We start from the raw sequence: 8,541 nt of genomic DNA, 5'->3' as shown, positions 1-8,541 counted from the left end.
CATCTTGAGCATAGCCCAGACAAATGCATTCCTTTTAATCATCTAAGCAATGATAGGAGTGATGAGTAATTTATCAATGGTACGATAGAATTGCTTTTTGAAATATATATGTTGCCACTGAGGTTAAAGTGATTGAGTACTGAGATACTCCAGTATTATAAACTAGGCATATATTTTGCATTGTGCTGTGTAATCCAGATGAACTGTGCTCTGCCTCTGCCAGTTGTGCCTATGCCCCCGCCAGTTTTTCTTTCTCACTGGGGCGATACTGCTACATGCCTTCTCTGCCTCAGCTGAGGGGAGAGAGAGGGCTGAGAAGTGGACGGTGCTTCTACGCATTAGCAGCCAGTGGATTTACTCCTTTTTCCTGGAAAAGTGTTGAAACAGAGCAGAGCTGCCTTAACTGTGGGTCCCTTGGAAGGAGGCAGGAGAAGGTAGAGGTTTTGTGAGGGGAAAGGAATAAACTCCCCAAAAATGGAGAAGGGAAGGAGAAGTGCTAGACCTCCTAGTGCCATCTCATACTGTTGTCTTCACTGCAGGTGAAAGCCTTCCCCACAAGGACATATCCCTTGAAGCCCCACAGGAGTACAGAGATGCTTTTTTGGTGTTAATATAATGAAAATTCTCATGGCATAACTCATTAATAAATGGCAGCCTTAGAAGTGTAAGAATCAGTGTTAGAAAACAGTTCAGGACTCCATCGAAGAGGATGCTCATATTTATTTTAAATAACACTGATTTCAGTCACTCGTACTCATTTGCTCCTATTTCACTTACTTACCCATTCACTGATACTTAAAAGCACCAAGAGGTGTATCTAAGTGGTCTGCTCAGGACCATGTGTGTGTGTGTCTAACACAAATGACAGGCAACACCAGCTACTGAGTCCTTGCTATGTCTCTTTGGTTTGTCTTGATCAGGTGCAACAAACTATAATCTGGACAAGTTCTTTATATCCTCTGGGAGTCAAGCAAGTCATTATGACATGATTGTGGCCTCAGTTTTGCATTCTTCATCCTCCCTAATTCTTAGGCAAGGCTGCTACCCATCATCTTTGTTTTCTCATTCTGGGTACCTTTATTGCTGCCTTCTAGTTCAGAGAACAGGAATGGCCCATGTGACATATTGAACCCTTGTTCCCATCCTCCTGTTATCAGACCCCAGCCTTCTCTGCTGCTAAGTCATCTTTGATGTGGCCTTGTTGGCGTGCAGAACTTCTGGTCTTCAGGTATGCATATTCCTTAGTATCAGTTTTATTGCTGTTGATTGTACTCTTAGTAGTCCATATGTGCCATATTTTTAATCCTTGATCTGTATTGTATCACCATAAAGATGAGAAACATGAAAGTAAGTAGTGATTCAAACAAGCCCAAGGATTAAAAAGAATACCCCAAGAATACGTAAAGACTCACTAATAGGTAAACCAACTTATAGTGGGATAGAATAAGGCTAAAAGAAATAAACCCATGTGGTCCATTTTTGATGTGGTAAGAGTTAACAGTGAGGTGCCTCAAAATTCTGTATTTGGCTGCTACTGGTTTGTATATTTATTACTGGAAGTGGAATGATCAGCTGTTAGCAGATGACATCACTTGACTTACAATGAAATCTCAACAGCAAAGATATTATCAATGACTATCATGGGTGAATAACTAACAGGATTTTTTGAGAGCCCACCTGCAAATTGTGTTCTTGGAAATGAAGGGATTTGCTGAGCTTTTGTTTGGTTTGTTTGTTTTCATAGTCTGGGGTTCCGTGATTCTGAATAGTCTACTTAAGAGAGACATGCATGTCGTATCCTTTAGAAGAATTCAAAGCTTGAGTCTTGAGGTCATTGATCATATCAGGCATCTGGAGTGTGTTGTAATGGCAGAAGGCCAAGAGGGGAGATATTCTGGGTTTGCTGAAATCTGGACTAGGTCCATCTAGAAAGGCAGGTCAGAGGGAAACTATGATTCCTTCTGTAGAGGAGTGGCTCTATGCCATGTACATGAATGAGGAGGGAACAACAGTTGTGATCAGTGTTGGATGTGCTGTGTTTCCTTTTTCTGCTAATTGAAAAAGATTTTGGGTGCATGTGGTGCAAGCCAGCAGAAATGCAGCATAAGTGAAGTTCGTGTGATTGAAGTGTAATCCTGGGTACAGTAAGAGCAAATTAATTTTCCTTGAATGACTAGTTTGGGAATCATTGGCAGGGGTCACAGAGAAAACAGTCAGCAGCAGGAAACCACAGAAAAGCAAAAACCCATGTAGCTGATTGGCAACTTATGACATGAGGTGAAAAAACATCTGGAAAACACTCAACTTATCAAATAGGTGTTAGATTCTCAGCAAGTCACCTACTGAGGAACTTGTCTGGCAAAATGTAACAGAAAATTGCCGGAGATATCTGATGGGAGTTCTTGCAAGAAGGTGAGCAATAGCTGCTGGTGACTCCATGACAAAAACAGGCAGATGAAGCCACTGGCACAGTGATAACAGGGCAGCATGCTGCAATTTTGCTGTACTTGATAGACACAAATGTTGATATTTTTCAGTGGAGAAGCAGTCAGGAAGACACAAAATTGACAACAGAAGAAGAAGGTAGAAAAAATGTTGTTTGAACTCAGTGTATGGCACACACGAGGTGTCAAGGAATTTAAAGAGAAGAAATATTTCACTTGTTTATCTCCTAATGCTAGAGCCTGAGATACAAGGATAAAAAAGGTGATGATTCTTAAGAATAAAAAGAAATTTGATATAACCGACAATACTGACATGTCAGAACAATTCTCATGACTGGAATGTTGAGGGCTCACATAATCTCTATAGGAAGGAAGGTGTGGTATAATTCCATGAAATTTAAAGGTCTACCAAGCATTTCACTATGACCAAACATGAAAAGAATGTCCAAAATCATCCTAAAATAAACTAAGTGTTTTCCCTTGTATTTGAAGAAGTTAACATATGTCAGAAAGGTGTACAGCTCTGAATTCCACTGGGACACCCATGGACAAGTATACAGGCCTTGTATATACTCAAAAACAGATTAACTGACACCACAATCAAATCTAACTTGGGAGAAACAAGCAAGCAAGCAAGCAAGCAAGCGAACAAACAACAATTGTTTTAAAACAGTTTGCCTAACAACTAATTCTCATCCAATTACCAAAGAAGAAAATACCACCTTTCCCGGTATTGGCTTTCCCCCTTCTCTTTCAGTCTTTGTCCCTTTTCCTTACAAATATTCTGGAAAATGTAATCCTTTCACATATCAACAGGATACAAGTCAATATCATAACCAAGTCTGAAGTGGTTACATTCTATAGTATTGTCCCCATATGGGCTTCTAAGTATGAAGATCAGTTAGCATATGCAGGTAGGAAAGATTAGCAATACCATTGTCCTTGCATCTATTCAGAAGCTCAAACAAACCCTCATGATTTGTAGATGGTAACAATATAAACAGAGACACAATTATTTCCTTAATGCACAAATATCTTAATTTAAAATGGTATCCACTGAGAGCTAACTTCATAGTTTTTTTAGTGTTAATAAAACTTGCCTGAAATTATTAAGAACTCATACATCTTTTTACAAAAGTATTTTTTATATCCAAATGAAGATAGTATAATTCTATATTTTAGGCACACAATAAAACCATATTGAAGTCATCCTGTCCTCAGTGCATACCTATATATATATGTACCTTTGGTTTTCCTACAAGTCTCTTGAATTAAATTCTGAATTATGTGGGTGTTTACCCACAACAGCTAAAATTACTTTTCAACTCTGAGCTGTTTTCCTGAAAATCTGAATATTAAATATTAAATATCCTCACTCCAAGAGACTAACCAGAACAGAAGAATCAAAGAAGCTGAGAAAAGTCTTCGCAGGATCAATCAACCTTTCAGTAACTAAAAGTTCTTCAATATTTCACTTTGACAATCTGCATAGTATCAGAACCCCACCATATTCCTCACACCTATGTGGGTTTAAGATTTGATTCTTCACATTTTTTAAATTCTGTAAATTGACAAATTTTTATTACTACCAACTCTCCTTTAGGCATCCTTGGGATTCAAGATCTCTCATTAGCTGAAATTATAAAACACCCTGCCAAGCTATTTTTACTAATAACAATACACCTGGGAATTTCTGAACCTCTGCAAATATAACTGAACAAAGGTAAGCAGGGCTGGTCTAAGCAGTAACCTCTAACCTTTTGCAATTTTTTCTTGTCCCTCAAATGTGTTCTTAAATATTTCAGGATGAGTATTTAAGCTGTCATGTGGTAACGCACATTAAAAATGGATTTGTCTGGAAAACAGTCCAAGGAAAAGAAAAAAAAAATGCAGTTCATCACCTGGATGAGTTCCCTGGTCCTGTTCATTGTGCATTTCCACAAACTGTTGTCCCGGCATCTGTCAGAAATCAGGCATGGGCAAAGACAGCCTGAGGCAGCATTGCCATAGAAGAAGTGTTTGTCAACCGGCATCATCAAACATGCACACAGCCTCCTGCAAATATCATGTTAGGTCTCTTCATAAGGCTTATATAAACCTTCTGGGTGTGCTTAGGTAGTTCCTTCAAGTGTCCGACATGGCTGCAAAACTCCCCTTTCTCTAAATCTGATCCCAGGCCACTGATCAGCAAGCATACGCGTTCCAGCTCTTCAAGATAGCCTTTTTCACTTCCACACTTCTCAATTTAGCACTTAACTGTCTGTTGAAATAAGCTACCAGTCTGCATGTGTGATAAGTCACATTATTTTGAGTGAATAATGACACAACAGAAGTGCCTGCAATAAATCACCCCTCTACACTATCCTGCCCACTCAACAGAAGACAGCCATAAAGGCTCATTTCTTGAGAGATGATTTCTTCACTATTTTTGATTTCAAACAGTGCTGTGAAATAGTAGACTCCTCTTTCCCTTCCCTGTTTAAGCTAACTTTGAACCACAGATCTCCATAACAAAGTCCAAGGCATTCACTACATGTATGTTTCTGAAAAGAATCCATGATCAGAGGGCAGCATCGTTCTCAACTAATTTAAAAAAAACCAACCAACCAAAAAAAACCCCCAGCATATTTCTTGAAGATAGCTCTTACATTTGGAAACCACCTTCTCCATCATTCTTGAGACTTTGGTGCTATCGGAGATGGCTCCAAGTCAGTTTTATCACTCAAAAAATAGTTTTCCTTCAAAAAATTTCCTACACAACTGCTATCTGTGGTAAGTTCTATGTATTTAACTCAAGAGGCAAAAGAAGGCACTTTTGTCTTTCCATCTGTGCCAGCTCCTTTGTCTGCAAACAAAGAGCTGCACTATTTGAATTAAAATATTTTCCTGATATTCAGATCTCTCATTGAAATCATAGGATGAACTTAACACACATTCAATTAATTATAATTTATGAATAACTTTCTTTTCTTGTTATTCATTGAAGCAAAAACATTGAAGTACAAACTGTATTCCTTTTTCTTCTAAATACCCTACATAACTGGACAGAAATTGTCATCATGTCCTACTTTCTTTGCAATTTTGCCTCTGCCCTCCACAAAAGACTACAATGTTTTTTATTTGCTTCCCCATAGGAAAAGGAAGCTTGATCAGATTTCTTCTGTTTGGTAGTTTCTAACTCTGTCCATAATATTTCCTTGCATTAAGCTGTTTAGAACATTTACAGTTTTTCTCAAGATCTCAAACCTTCCCATTCAAATGTTTAATTCCTTATCCAGTATGCTCCAATCCCCCTGAAATCTCACATGTGAATCATGCAGTCTCAGATTGTTAGCTGAGACATGTCTAAATTTTCTAAGCAATTTAGACATGCAGAGATTGCATACAAAGAAGTGATAGAAATTATAGTGTGTGTACTTTTACTGTGCACTGCTTAAAATGACAAAGAACCCGGTATTCCTTCAGAATGCTAAGTGTGTAATATTGCATGAACTGGATGTTTATTGTAAACCTTTTTCTCAGTAAAAATTCAGTTTTTCTTAAAGAAATAACTAATACCTTGAGAGAAACTTCTTTCCCATTATGGCCATTCTAGATGACATCTCTTGGACATCTGCACTCCTGTTAATTGCTTGGAAATTCATTGCATTTCCCACCATCTACCTTCTTTGGATGTATCTTTATTATACATAAAGGTTCCTCCAGACCCAAGCATTCATCCCACAAATTCATGTTTGTATATCCTAAAGCTAAATCATTTTAAGGCAAATCTGTTCTACTAAACTAAAAAATACCCATCTTGATGTATACAATGAAGCATGCATGCAAAGCTATGCATATTACTCCAACCAAAGCTTTATATAGGCTGACTTCAGTGTTTCCTCCAGATTATCAACATACTTGTTGGGTTTTGTCAGCGATAGAGTTAATTTTCTTCCCAGCAGCTGGTATAGTGCTGTGTTTTGAATTTAGGATGAGAATAATGTTGATAACACAGTGATATTTTAGTTGTTGCCAAGCAGTCGAGGACTTTTCAGCTTCTCATACTGGCCTGCCAACAAGAAGGTGGGGGGCACCCAAGAAGCTGGGAAGGGACACAGCCCCCCACAGCTGACCCAAACTGGCCAATGGGATATTCCATACCGTATGATGTCATGTTTCATATATAACTGGTGGGTGGGCTGGGAGGTGGTACAGCTTGGGAACTAGCTGAGCATCGGCTTTGGTGGTGAGAAATTGTGCTGTTCATCATTTGTTTTGTATATTCTATTATCATTATTATCATCATCACCATCATCATCATCATCATCATCTTCCTTTTCTGTCCTATTAAACTGTCTTTATCTCAACCCATGAGTTCTATTTTTTTTTCTCCCTTTTGGATTCTCGGAGGGGGGAGGGAGTGAACAGCTATGTGGTTGTTTTAGTTGCTGGCTGGGTTAAACCACGACAATACTCTAAACCTAGCTTCCCCGATAATACTTCAAACTATTGTTCCAAATTACTTAAATACAATGGCCCATAAAGCTCAGCCTCCCAACCCAAATGTCTCCAACGAATTAAAAACAGCCCCCACAGTAGCAATCATATGTCTCCTGTGCCTACTCATTGCAGGAAGCAAAGTCATTCTTGACAAATTCTATCAAGTTAAGCTACAGCAACCAGCAGCTTCTTTCTCATCATCCAGCTGTACTTCTATGTTTAAATTGCTGTCGATTACATAAAAAGTCTGCCTCTTTCCAGGGTGTATCAAAGTTCAAAATAAAACAAACTACATCCAGTTCTTCAATATTTGTCTCTCCAGTTCCATGGCTCTTTTTTTGCCAGGGCTGAAGGCAGCCTGCCTCTAAGGTCTGTGTTTTCTCAATCATTTCCCTTTCTTTTAGAATTCTGTAAAATATTTTTCCGTCTCTTGCTTCACAGAGACAATTGCTGAGCAGAGGAACCCAGGTACTTCTTCTGTTAAGCCCTCCAGCTCTCTATATAACAGGGTATTGTGGAGAAAAGCAGGTATTTCATGTGGTAGGACCTTACTTGGATTGTTAGGGACAAGTGTTCAACACTTACCAATACAAATTATTATGTACTTCAGTGATTTATTTCTAACATTAATATAGTGTCTTCTGATACACTTGCATGAAGTTTGCATCCAAAGGGACTTTGGACATCACAAAACCAGATCTGAGGCAGACTTCTGGCCAGGCAAGTGGTTCCTGTTCAAGAGAAAGTACATGTGTTGTTGGCTGAAGTGCTGTGTTTTCTCTTTCCATCTCTTACTCTCTCTACGCCTCCTTGCACATGGTGACAAAGGTGTTTTGTTGGTGAAAGATGCCAGGGAAACAGGAAAGCACTGGGTGACTCTGTGTGTTGTCTGTTCAAATAATGGGCCCACCCACCGACTTCTTGTTTTCCTATGCTTTAATGACTGCACAACAACTAACCACACAACTATGCCTGTATGACTTACATGACTAAATATGCTTCTGCTGAATTGTTTCGTGCTGATTTACTTGTAAGTTCTGAAACTTTTTCCCTGGCTGTTAGCTCAAGGCACCCCAGCCTAAGGCCTATATCTTGAATCCTGCATGTCCTGTCTACTTCATGTCCCACCTGCTGGTCAAGCAGCCTATTCTTAGATCTCCTCTACACTGCCAACTCTTGCAATACAATTATCAGTAATGGGTTTTGCCTGTCCTTGAGCCTGCTGCAGAGTGACATGAGAAGCTTCAACTTTCTCATATAATTCAGCCCTCCTGGGGGAAAAAAGTATAAGAAAAGCCAAATGGTTTAATTAGCCTCAGCCTCACAGTCTGGAAAGGACAGACATCAGACCTGCTTGCTGCAGGAAGCAAGAAGGTTCCTTCTCCGTTTCCTCAAGGGCCCATACTTTTCCCAAGGTAGCACAGTTAAAAAAAAAAAAAAAAAAGACACAGAAAGAAATAAAGGACAAAGAAAGGCAGCTCAGTTCCCTCTTTTGTACTTTCTATTTTCTCCTCAGAAGTTGGGATTTGTTCATGTTCGCTTGTCTTCTAGTGGTGCAGCAATTCAGCAAGCAGGTAACAGCTGCAACAGGATCCAGTGGCTGGAAGGACCGCAA

The sequence above is a fragment of the Grus americana genome, chromosome 5, assembly GCF_028858705.1.
Source record: "Grus americana isolate bGruAme1 chromosome 5, bGruAme1.mat, whole genome shotgun sequence".
Classification (NCBI taxonomy): Eukaryota; Metazoa; Chordata; class Aves; order Gruiformes; family Gruidae; genus Grus; species Grus americana.
The sequence above is the reverse complement of the archived record's forward strand: the minus strand, read 5'-3'. Positions refer to the sequence as shown.